Genomic DNA, 12496 nt, shown 5'->3' with positions numbered 1-12496 from the left:
GAAAAAGAAAGAGATAAGAGACAGTTCAGAAATTTGAGACATCAAAAAGTTGGCAAAATGAGTATTTCTAGGCTCTCAACAGTAGGAAACAAGGTTGGAAAAGCTTGGATTGACAAAGACACATAGAGACTCAGCCATTCTGCAGAAAGCAGTAGTGTCTCAGCCTAGCTGTCTTGAAAACAGAGCCCAAGACAATGTTGTATGTCCATGTGTCTTATCTGAAAAAGAATGGAAGACTAGGAAAGCCATGCAGGGAAGGAGGAAAATCCAATTTAAGAATATTGGCCACTCCTGTGGGTGTCAGGGGCCCAGTCATCACAAGACCTTCTGAGAAGCTTTACACAAGGTGCCTCATACTGTCAACCCATTAAGTGAAGGATAGGAGACAGAAAAAAGGAAGCAGCAAAGTGTATCAAGCTTCAGAATTGTGTCTAGGTTGTGATGACTGGCCACGTGTAACTGACTGGAGAGAAACAGATCAGAAGCTTCCTAAGTTTGGGGGTAAATCACATTGTCAAAACACTACCAAAGGTTCTCTGACTCTTTGAGACCTAAAAGGGCCTTTGAGACTCCATACCATACTTGCACCTGCAGAAGTGGGCTTCACAGGGTTACAGAAACTTTGCAGACCTATAATAATGCACCCTGGAGGATAATGAACAAGAATAGAACTCCCAGAGAATAGAGCAAAAAATCCATGGAGAACGAGGGGCAATGAGTATTCTCCCAAACATCAGAGGAGGATTTAACTAAGAAACATCACCAATTTTCAAGTTAGAGGACCTTCTTAAAGCCTGCCCTGCAGGACTTCAAAGATACAGACCAGTGGCTGCTGTAGCCTCCCATTCTACCATTTTCTGACTGAGAATGTCTTTGCATAGGAGGAGGATGGGGAAACAGACAGCTTCCTTTTTATTTGTAAATTACTGAACCATGAGGAGACATATCCATGGGGAACCACTGGGGCGCTAAGCATCTACCCGACTTTGAGCTGAACGCAGTGGGACAGAAGAAACCTGGCTTGGCTCTACTGCGGAGGGTATGAGAGCTTTTCTGTGTGACAGAAGAATGAAACAGATTTCTGGGCAGTGACCAGAAGGGTAAACTGAAAACCATTCCACGTTTTCTCTTCTCCTTGGGCCCAAAACTAGACTACATTTTTCACCCTCCCAGCAATTAGCCAGTGGAATATGAATTGAAGTAATTTACTTATACTTTTAGGTCCATTAAAATATAAATTGTCCATAGATAATTTTCAATTCTGTTTCCATCTGTTGGCTTAATGTAGAAATTTTGAAGAAGTTGGATGTAACTGGAGCCAAAAACGGAAAGAGTTTGGTTCCCAAATACCTTTAACAATGCAGAGTTCTCTTGCTAACCCACATTGGACTGGGATTTATGCTATTTGGCAAAGTGAAGGAATTTTGCAGATGTAACTATTGAAGTCTCTAATCAATTGACTTTAAGTTAATCAAAAGGGATTTTATCCTGGGTGAGAAGGACCTAATCACGTGGGTCCTTTATACAGGGGTCTAGATGTTAGTGTCTTTCTACTGTTGGCTCTGAAGACACAAGCTGACGTGAATTCTACAGACACAAGGAAATGAGGCTGCCAACATCCTGATGGAGTTTGGAAGTAGATTCTACTCTAGTTGCGCCTCCAGGTGAGGACACAGCCTGGCTGACACCTGGATTTCAGCCTTGGGAGACCCTGAGCCGAGGCTATAGTTAAGTTATACCAAGACTTCTGACCTACAGAAATTGTGAGGTAATGAAGACATGTCAAGTTGCTAATTCGTGGTACTTTGTTATGTCGCAATATAAAATGGAATACAGCTACCTTGCATGACACGGATTTTAATTATTTTATGGCAAAACTATATCCCTAAGGTCCTGTCAAAGAAAAGAGTTTTATTATATTTTCCCTTATTTTCTGAAGTCAACCTGGACAGTTTTCAGTAGAAAAGAACCCCTGGTAGGTGAGATGGTCTTGGTCACATCCTTGTCTCTATCAAGTCTAACTGATCCGTTACTGGTATCACTTTCAATGGTCACATCCGTGTCTCTATCGAGTCTAACTGATCCGTTACTGGTATCACTTTCAAGTTTTACCACCTCCAAGGATCACCTGAGATATAATTAAATAAATATTTCTTCTTTTTATCTACTCATATTTTTACTTACGTAAATCTTTGTGAAGAGTGTATTAGTTATGGTGATGCCAGCTGCTATAAGTGACGAATCCTCAGATCTCATTGGCTTAGAATAAAAGTTCATCTCTTCCTGTGAAACATTCCAAAGATGGATATTCTCCAGGAAACTCTCTTGTGCAACTGGCTCCTATGCACTGATTCAGGATCCAATTTCTTCCAACTTGTATCTCAGTGGCCTTCAACATACAACTTACAAAATCACCTGGTGTTCATCTCAGTATAAGCCAACCTGTGGGTAAAAGAGAACGAGGAATCGTGCATAAGGAGTCCCCAGGTACGAGGCCTTGAAGAAATTTCCTTACTGGTCCCAGGGATATGCCTAATCGCAAGGAACCTGAAAAATACAGTTAAGTCCAAGAATACCCTCCTACCCACCGTGGACCTCAGACATACGTGGGAAAAACACCAGTGTAGTCTCAGTTCTCAACCCTGTGACTACTTCCCAGGTGACATTTGTCAATGTCTGAAGGCTCTTTTGGTGGTCACAAGTAGGGCGAGGGCCACTACTGACATCTCATGGGTAGAGGCCAGGGATACTGCTGAGTACCCTACAATACACCGGACAGCCCTCCCCCTGCCCCGCAACAAAAATTAACTCTCCCCATATATCAGCAGTGCCAAGATTGAGTAACCTGGTATAGAGTAAATAGCAACAGATCTGTAAATCCCTGATATCATGTATTCATATGGGACAAATTCTTAAGCATTTACCATGTGCCAGGTACTGTTCTATATTCAGTGATGCAAAAGTGAACAAGACAGATTCCTTTCCCTCATGGCACCTACGCTCTGGCTAATTACATATGTGACCTGATTAACCCGCGTGAAAGTTCTGTTTCTCACTTACGAAGTAAGGGTCAATATAACTCACAAGGCACGTATCGAGTTTAAATGAGACAACGTATGTGTAAAGGAATGTTAAAGTGGTGCTCTTCATGCTTCATGAGGCATGAATTCAACAGATGTTACATTCCAAAGTGAATTGGAGACAGAACACCATGGAAAAAATAATTGGTTATATGACTATCATGAAATGTGGATATAAAAAAGTAGGTGGAGGAGTGATCCAGGAGGACTCTGCAACGGGGGCTTTGGGGAAAGGCCTTAGGGCCAGTGAGAATGTGAAGGGGGAGGAGCCTGATAAGAGGGCTTTATGAGCACAGTCAGATTTGATATGTAACCAGGGATGGGTGCTGATCTATACCCGAGAAAGTTATAGTAACCTTGGGCTTCAAGGATGGAGAGTAACATCTTGGAAGTAATTGCACTCCTTCTGAGAGTCAATCAAACAGGCGCGGGGCTTTGGGGCCAAATGAGGCAGGGATGGAAGCTTGGAGTAATTTCCAAAGGACTCCTGCCCCAAAGGGCCACCTTCCAGCCTGATAAGACTCAGCAGTAATGAGATGTGGAGTTTTCTGCTAAGACAGAAGCCCAGAGGAGATTTGGGAAGGAAGTCACGTCATAGGAATTGCAGGGGCGGGGTCTCAGCAGGGGAGATTCCGAAGAACTCACCATGCCATTCACAAAGGAAAGGGCAACTCTCGTCATCTGCCAAATAAGAAAATCTTAGGACAACACTAGGTAAGAACTTGCTCATTCCCCTGTCCTCCCTACCCTCTGCTTGGTGGGGTCAGAAAATTACTTCACGAGTCTGGAGGAGGAGAAATTCCAGGTAGAAAAGAGAGTACGAGGATTATACCAACCTCTTTTGTTTTAAATGAGCAGCATAAACCCATTGGCAGCATGTAGAGAGCAGAAGATTTAAAACTAAATCAAGTTCTGGGCTTACCCTGGTGGCGCAATGGTTGAGAGTCCGCCTGCCGATGCAGGGGACGCGGGTTCGTGCCCCGGTCCGAAAAGATCCCACATGCCGCGGAGCGGCTGGGCCCGTGAGCCATGGCCGCTGAGCCTGCGCGTCCGGAGCCTGTGCTCCGCAACGGGAGAGGCCACAGCAGTGAGAGGCCTGCGTACCGCAAAAAAAAAACAAAAAACTAAATCAAGTTCAGAAAATTGGTCAGGATAGGAGAGGCTATAAGGAGGTAACAAATAAACCTACAATTCCAATTAATTCACACCACAATTTTTTTTATTTCTTCTCATCCGCACGTCTCAGTTATAACAGCGGGTGTGCGTATGCCTAGGTTTGGGGGGCGGAGGTGCGCTTTCACATATTCACATAGGGAACCTCACTGACTGAGATTCCATCTCATCGTTACTACCTCAACAAATGACTTCCAGGGCTTCTGAAGCACAGCAAGAGAGAGCTGGAGTGTTGTACATGGGCTTTTTATAAAGTGACCCGGAACGGTATACATGGCATAAGTGGCTTTTCTCCATCTCCCAACGGCCAGAATTCATCAACATGGTAGCAAGTATAATTGCACCGGAAGCTGGAAAATGCTGTCTTCAAGCTATGTGCCCAGGAAGGAGAGCGCTGAATATGAGTGAGCACTAGACCCCTTTCAACTTTCCAAGTTATAATCCGCTGGGACTAGACATTTTCAATTGCTATTTTGAGACACTGGATTTTAGGTATACCCAACAAAGTCGGGAAACTGAGTTTCCATCCAAGGGCAGAGGAAAGATCGCCAATACTAAATAGGTTAAAGAGAGATAGTTAGATGCAAAACAATGAAGCAGTTTTCATTAGACTCCACAAGTCCTACAAATTCAACTTTCTGGTAATAGAAGTAAAGCCCTAGGTACATTGAGTTACACAGACTGGGTACCACGGGACCATTGCCCTGTTTCTTTCTCTTTTCCATGCACAGATAGCTTCTATACCTTCCTACTCCCGATGTGATACAAAATAATATCCTATATTATAACACATTTTGTAACAGCAGCACTTGCCATTTCTTTTGCACCTACTATATACCAGATGCTCTGCTAACACCTCTTCACATTTTCTCTTCACAGTCCTCCAGTGGGTGGGTCCGTGTTTCCACGTGGGGGTTAATGCAGAAAACTCTGCAGAGTGTGGGAGATATGCAAAGTCAGAATTTCCTGGATCAACATTTTTACTCAAATAGTGGGAAGACAACCTCACTAGCAAGAAATATAGAAGAGGGAATATTATTTTTTTATTAGAACAAATGTGAGCATATCTGTGGGGTTTTTTAAGCTTTGTTGAAATATACAAAAATTGTACACATTTAATGTATATATTTCGATGAGTTTGGGTATATGCATACTCTCACCACAGCTAAGGTACTAAACATATCCATTACCTCCAAAAATGTCCTTGCACTCTTTTGTGTGTTTTGCCCCCTTTGGTAAGAATACGTTAACAAGAGATCCACCCGGTTAACACAGTTTGAAGTGCACAATACCCTATCATTAACCATAGGTACTGCGCCGTACAGCAGATGTCTGGAATTTATCTCGTGTAACGAAACTTTATATCCACTGAAAAGCAATTCCCCATTTCTCCCTCCTCCTAGCCCGTGGCAACCACCATTCTATTCTCTGCTTCTCTGAGTCTGACCATTTTAGATATCTCATTTAAGTAGAATTATGCACTATTTGTCTTTCTGTGACTGGCTTGAGACCAGTTGGGTGTGTGCAGCTCATAGGAAGAATGTACTATTTTATTTTATTGTACTTTTATTTCTATGCAGAAAACTGCTAGTCCCTTCCCCTTCCTCCCTCTTCCCGCCACGCCAGGAATCAGACAAAGCTGTCTCTATCCATCAGCACATTGTACAGGTGTTCCCTGGGGGGGCAGCTTTGTTAAATCCCTGTCCCCACACTTAGCTTGTCTTAGCTGAAGAATTAGGAACACTACCTTAGCAGAACAGGTACAGACACAATTTATACTTTTCCTCAGGGTTTTGGGGACATCTCGGAGAAAAGGTAGGAAACCTTATACTAGCAAATGGAGAAAGAGAATATTCAGGGAAGAATAAGAGATGGACGCAAATAGAAAGGAGCCACAAAACTCTGATGGAAGGAAACCTTAGAGATGAGACTCTGTGCCACTAACAAATCATCATCACACCCAGCACTCACAGAGCTGCTCTGTGCTAGGGGGTCCATAAACTTCACTCCGTTTAATCTTCTCAACAACCTTTTGATATAGATATTATTATCTGAAGCCAGGCACTCAATACAATTGAGACCCCAGAAGGTTAAGCAAGTTTTTGAGTCACTGCGACTCAAAATCTCCCACGTCATGTCCATTCTCCTTCCTGGCCCTGCCCCGAGTCTCCATGGGTCTGTGGCATCCTAGATCAAAAGCTCCCAGACTAGATTCCGCAAATGCTCATTCGTCTCTCCACCTTCTGAAGGTAGCTCTCTCTACTTCTCTTTGCCAGAGGGAAGTAATAACCTCTGATTCAGTCAGTAGAATTCATGAAGGAGGATTTAAATTCCAGGTCAAACAAAACCATTAGTGTAAAAAGCCCCCAACAAAGCAAAACTGTAATGATCATTAGTGTACTGATTGCTTTAGATCTTTTCTAAAAACAAGGCAAGTATAAATAAACACCTGAAATGATAGAAGCCGTAAAAATAATACAAACCGCGAAGAATGGTAAAAAGCTGTGTTTTCTAAACCAATGCCTCGTGGGATACAAGCTCAATGAAATTATCCTTTAAAAAAAAAGATGATATGGTTGTGTAGTTTGGAAAATGGTCTAAGCTTAGAAATTCATGTTAGCATTGTAAAGATTCTAAGATGTCTGGCAATATTATAGTTAACATGGCTTAACTCATAATGAAAATTCCAAACTCAGTCACAAAACCATCTTTTCTCTGTAATGAATGTCCTTGATAAAATATACTGTGTATTTACTTCCTGTGGAAATATGTGGAAAATGCCAACAGGAAGCTATTTCTTTTTCCTTCTCAGCCCCTTGTTCAAGCCCTTGATGTAAAACCTCTAAGACTTGCCCTATCTGCCCCTCACCACAACCAACAGGAGACTCTGTAATATGAGTAGCAGAGGTCCACATCCCGCCTAAGTCTTTTCTCCCGGGTGCTTCCATTGCTTTTCCTGCTCTACCTCTCTTTAGCTTCTCTGACCTCTGGCTCTTTAGCTGGGATATTTCCCTTGACTCACTTGACCAAGGCTTTTGGATTATCTGGTTTGGGCTGAGCTGAGTGAGGTACCCTTCAAAGATTCATCACCTGGTCTCTGACCTAAGAACTTCCCATATTGGCCTATAGTTTATCCAACATTTCCACACGTCTTTACTGGAAGCCCACACTGAACATAGAGGGATGAATAGGAGAGACATGTACGTTCACACAGTTTGTTTATCAATTAAAGCTAGACGAACAGGCAGCACAGCAAGCATTATGGGAAGGGAATAACAAGCAGATAAAGAAGGGCATCTAACCTAGACCTGGGGGTTAGGAGAAGATCCAAGTTTAGAGGAAACAGCACATACTCTAAACTACGGGGTGAACAGGAACATCTACGTGAAAGGCCATAGAAATGGAAGCAGAGCGTTGTGTTCCAGACAGATGGAACCACATGGGTAAGAGTTTGAGCTAAGAGAGAGAAGGTGATCTTAGAACAGAAATAACTTCCATTAACTGAAACATGTAGTTTGAGGAGCTGAGAAACAGGGTGTGAGGCTTCAGACAAAAGGGAAGAAAATGTTCCCTGGGCCAGCAACCTAGGGGTGGACGCTTGACCAGGCCAGCCTCCTGGACCAGTTCTTACCAAGAATGGAGAGGAAACATCAGATTCACGAGCTCCGTTCAGCTGCAGGCATCGCGGATCTTTGCCGCGGGTCAGAGTCCTGCCCTTCTGCCCAGACCTTCAGCAAGTTAAGTATACTCCAGGTACATATTAGGAGCCTCAGCAACGCCACTCAGAATGGACACAGGAGGAGAAGTATGAGGCCGAAGCCAGGGCTACTGTACATGCAGGGTCTCTACAACAAGCACTGCTCTGGACTCACTCTCATCCACCATCTCTTCTGATCCTGCAAGTTAAATGTTAAAATTCCCACTTAACATTTTAGGATGTGGATGATAAGAGAGATTAGTAACTCACTTAAGGATATATAGATTATAAATCACAGAATCTAAGCACTGATCTACCGAAATCCATCCTCTTTCTATCATGCTGCCTCACTGAATGCATGTTTGCTTCCTGGTTGGTTTATTAATAGCAATGATAGTCATGTAATAGCATCTAACATTGATTAAATGTCTTCTTTGGACCAGGGGCTTTATTAGGTGTTCTGTATTCATCATCTCCCTTAAACCTAACAACAGCCTATGAAATAAATATCATGATGCTTAATCTGCCGAGGATAAACCTATAGTTGAGAAAAGGTAATTTTTCTGAGGTAAATGGTTATTACACGGAGGAAGTAAGATTGGAATCCAGGTTCTTCTCATTCCAAGTTGCACGTTCCTTCTGTAACCACACTCCTTCTGGATTGAATAACTGAATAAACAGAGAGACAAACAAATGCATTAACGAGAGCACTTTTTAAAAATGAAATGCGTTGAATTTTCTAATTGAAAGAACATGCCTTTTTACTATTTTTTGAAAGTGAAGAAGCCTTCCAGCAGAGATCTCTGGGGTGCTGTGCAATTATCCATTACAGTACAAGAGACACAGGTGTCAAATGCGCCTGCATCCATCATGGGTTTATTTTATTTTATTTCAAGGTAGATAATGAGCAGCCCATTTATTCTAGGCACTTTTGTTGATGACATACTAGTTGCCATAAAATCTGAGAAGTAAGATCAATTTTATGAACAATTAAATGGGGTCTATCCAGAGGTAATTAATTTTATGATGGAGGTTGGACAAGGTGATAGGAGAGCCTGTTTTAGAGGCATTGATGATAGGGAGGAATAATGGCTCATCAGCTTTGAAGTAATTCTAAATTACCTGGCTTTCAGGTCGTTATTTATATTTTGTCTGCTGCCCTCCCCGTTCGCATCATGAAGGGAGAGCATATTGTTATCCATAGCATTTTGGGGAGTGATCCAAACTTGCTCTTGGGAGCATAATGGAAACCCAGACTGTTAGGAGACTGACTTTGCTTTCCTGTAGGACAGATGTTCTTTGATCTACAGTTGAAGGAACAATGAGACCATTTATCAGTGAAAGGAGCTGCTGGACTCAGGAAATTGATAGCAAACAGCTGAGCAAGAGGTCTTTTGAGGTTATGCCCCAGGTAGAATTAATTACCTATACATTCACTAAACAAATATTTATTGAGGATCTTCTATATATCAGGCACCATGCTAAATACTAGGGATATAGAGTAAGATTAACATAATTAGTGGGGAGCTTGTCAGTCTGTGATAACTGTATTTCCCCTTGAGATGATTCAAATTTTTCTTAAAAAAAGTGACTCTTGGGCTTCCCTGGTGGTGCAGTGGTTGAGAATCTGCCTGCCAGTGCAGGAGACACGGGTTCGAGCCCTGGTCCGGGAAGATCCCACATGCCGCGGAGCAACTAGGCCCGTGAGCCGCAACTACTGAGCCTGCGCGTCTGGAGCCTGTGCTCCGCAACGAGAGGCCGCGATAGTGAGAGGCCCGTGCACCGCGATGAAGTGTGGGCCCCGCTTGCCACAACTAGAGAAAGCCCTCGCCCAGGAACGAAGACCCAGCACAGCCATAAATAAATAAATAATTTTTTAAAGAAAGAAAGTGACTCTTGAATAGGCCTGACCATCTCAAAATCCAGGGATTGCAAAACGCGTGAGCAGTGTGGCTTGCCTCCCAGTTTACTGATGATGCTTGCCTTTATCCTTAGAATGGTGTTCCTGCCACAGAGAGAGACAAGTTTGATTGTGATCACCAGGGACAGTGTAGCACAATAAAAAATGCCAAAGGACATTCTACTCACCATAGTTTATCAAAGCTTTACCAATCCTTCATGTCTTCTTCATGACGCTTCCTTTTCACCTGCATTTTCCGAGCACCCACTCCACTCTCTGTGTCGCCAGGCATGGGCAGAGCATGGACCTCTGAGTCAACCTAATTTGTCAGACTCTAGTTGTCCTAATAGTAGCTTCAATTTAGGCAAGAAATTGCACCATGTCAACCCTCCTCACCACTCCCTATAACAACTCCGTGGTTACAGGTTTTCAGTGAGAAAAAGACCTGACCCAAATTGCTGAAGGGAAAACAAAAGTTTCACTGGCTTGCAGGACTGAGAAGTCAGGTGGAAAATGGCTTCAAGCACAGCTGTCTTCATGTTCACACATATTCAGATGATTCAGTGCCACACTTTCTCCATCACTGCTTTGTGCTCCTTTGTTTTTCTCCAGAGGGCTTCTGAGATGGTGACCTCTGGTATCTCCACATGTACGTTATCCCTATTGCCTAGAATTCCACAAGGAAAAAGTCCTGTCTTACTTGCTTGAAAAGACATTTCCAAGATTCACTCTGATTAGACCAAATTGGGTCTCATGTGCCCCATCAAACCAGCCACTCTGATGGGTCAGTTCTGGACTGTGCGCCCACCCTTAGCAGTAACGGGTGAGATCAACTCCATCAGAATCCCATGGACAAGGAGAAGGTGAATTTCCCAAAGGGAATTATTATGAGTGCTGCTTCCAAACGATAGAGGCATAATTTACAGGGCAGACACAAGGAGCAGAGTCCATTCTGCCTATTTTTTCCTGAAAATCTAGCACTTGAGCCTCATAAAGTTGTTGAGAGAATTAAAATAAATGATTCAAATTATCTTCGCAGGTAGCACAGAGCAGGTGTTCAAACAGTCCATTCTCTTTCCTTTCTTTCAAAATGAAATGCATTGTTTTATGCTTTCCTGTCTCTCTAAAGAGGCAACAGAAGGGTTTCGGTTGGGTGCCAACTCATGTTTATAGCTTTTTCAAGATCAACCAGTCCTGTGGCTTGTGCCGAGTGACAGGTGTGCGTTTTTAAAGGAAAAGTGTTTCTACAAGCACAGACTGGAATTACAGAAAAGTCTAGAGAGATTTCTTGGATAAGATCACTCATGTTGATATAGCTAACTTAACTGGTCCTCTTCATGACCACATCATGGACCAAAACGGATCCACCTTGAGCTCTAATTGATAAGGAGCTTGAGTTCCTATGACAGGAATAATACTACAGCTGGGAAAAAGATTCAGAAGTCATCTTTGACCCACGCAAAAGTCATCCATGACACAGCAGCTTCCCTGAAGACTTGACAAGCAAAAGTTGTGGTGAAGGATCATGCAGCCACTTGTTCTTTCAGCTAGCCAAGGAGGAGTTTGACCTAGAAACACGTCTTGCTGCACCTGTATAAATATAGCCAGGCAAGTAGAACAGTCTGTGGCTAAGATAAAAGAAAAAGCCGTCTGGCTTTCCAGAACAACCCTAGCTGGGATTTGAGACGTGTTCTCGTAGCCTGGGTTTGGTAATCTAAGCTCCTGGCTTTAGGATCTCCTACAAGAACAGATAGCCATTTTGTTTCTGGTAATCCCTTGTGTTACGATTGGCCAGTGCCTCTTGTTCAGACCCTTAAATGCAACTGCAAAGCCATTTTTATACCAGATGATTCAATGATTTATCCTGCAACCAAGAAACAGGAGGAATGAATTCCAGCCCAATTACCAATAAAACATTCATGATCAGCAGAAGATGGCAACGATGAAGATCTGGATACTCTGAATAAATGCCTACAGCCTGATCTGATCTACCCTCATCCAAAAGAGGGGACTAAAAAAAAAAAAAGGAGTAGTTGTGTAGTTGTGACAGCTCTTAGCTTTTCGCTGTGAGCCACTCCATTCCTCCTACTGCCTAGATTAAAAATTATTGGCATCCAATCATTGTATTACTCCAAGCTCCTGACAGCAAGACACAACAGAGAAAATCCCTTGAACTTTCCCCAAATCACCTAACACAAGTCCAAATCCTGTAACTAGTGCCTCCTAACACCATCTTACTGAAGGTCCCACGGTTCCCTAAGGTGTGTGGTACCCTTCTTTCAGCAACTCACAAATCCAGCATCATTAGACACCAGTGTGTCTTCATCTGGAGGACATGGACTCCATCACTGGTACTCATTAGATATTAGTCACTGTGGGGAGTTATGAATATGTGGGCAGATTTCATTAAAGGGAACCACTCTTAGGGGGTCCAGACTCACTCTCAATCCTGGTCCTTGCAGCATCTGTGGTAGCTCTAGGGAAAATTTTGGGTTTCCACTGTGTTTTTCTGGATAACCTTGCGTTGAAAGAACCTAATTTTGGTGAAGAATGAGAATAGTTTGCACAAATGAGGACAGAACTGCACGATATAACCCTGGCTTCAGAAAAGAATCCTTCAGCAGATGGGAGACAAAGATCCTGCCT

The 12496-nt window shown here is 43.0% G+C and overlaps 1 long non-coding RNA gene across 1 annotated transcript; it reads right to left on the bottom strand.

Annotated features, from left to right (window-relative positions):
* Positions 1-5064: 5064 nt before the first annotated feature.
* Positions 5065-9543, bottom strand: LOC117199615 (uncharacterized). The gene is made up of 3 exons (XR_004480880.2): positions 8534-9543; positions 7885-8149; positions 5065-5183 (listed from the first exon to the last, which is right to left on the bottom strand). It is a non-coding gene; the product is annotated as an uncharacterized LOC117199615 (long non-coding RNA).
* Positions 9544-12496: the final 2953 nt, after the last annotated feature.

The sequence above is a fragment of the Orcinus orca genome, chromosome 17 (genome assembly GCF_937001465.1).
Source record: "Orcinus orca chromosome 17, mOrcOrc1.1, whole genome shotgun sequence".
In the NCBI taxonomy this organism is placed as follows: domain Eukaryota; kingdom Metazoa; phylum Chordata; class Mammalia; order Artiodactyla; family Delphinidae; genus Orcinus; species Orcinus orca.
This window is presented reverse-complemented; position numbering and strand designations above follow the sequence as displayed.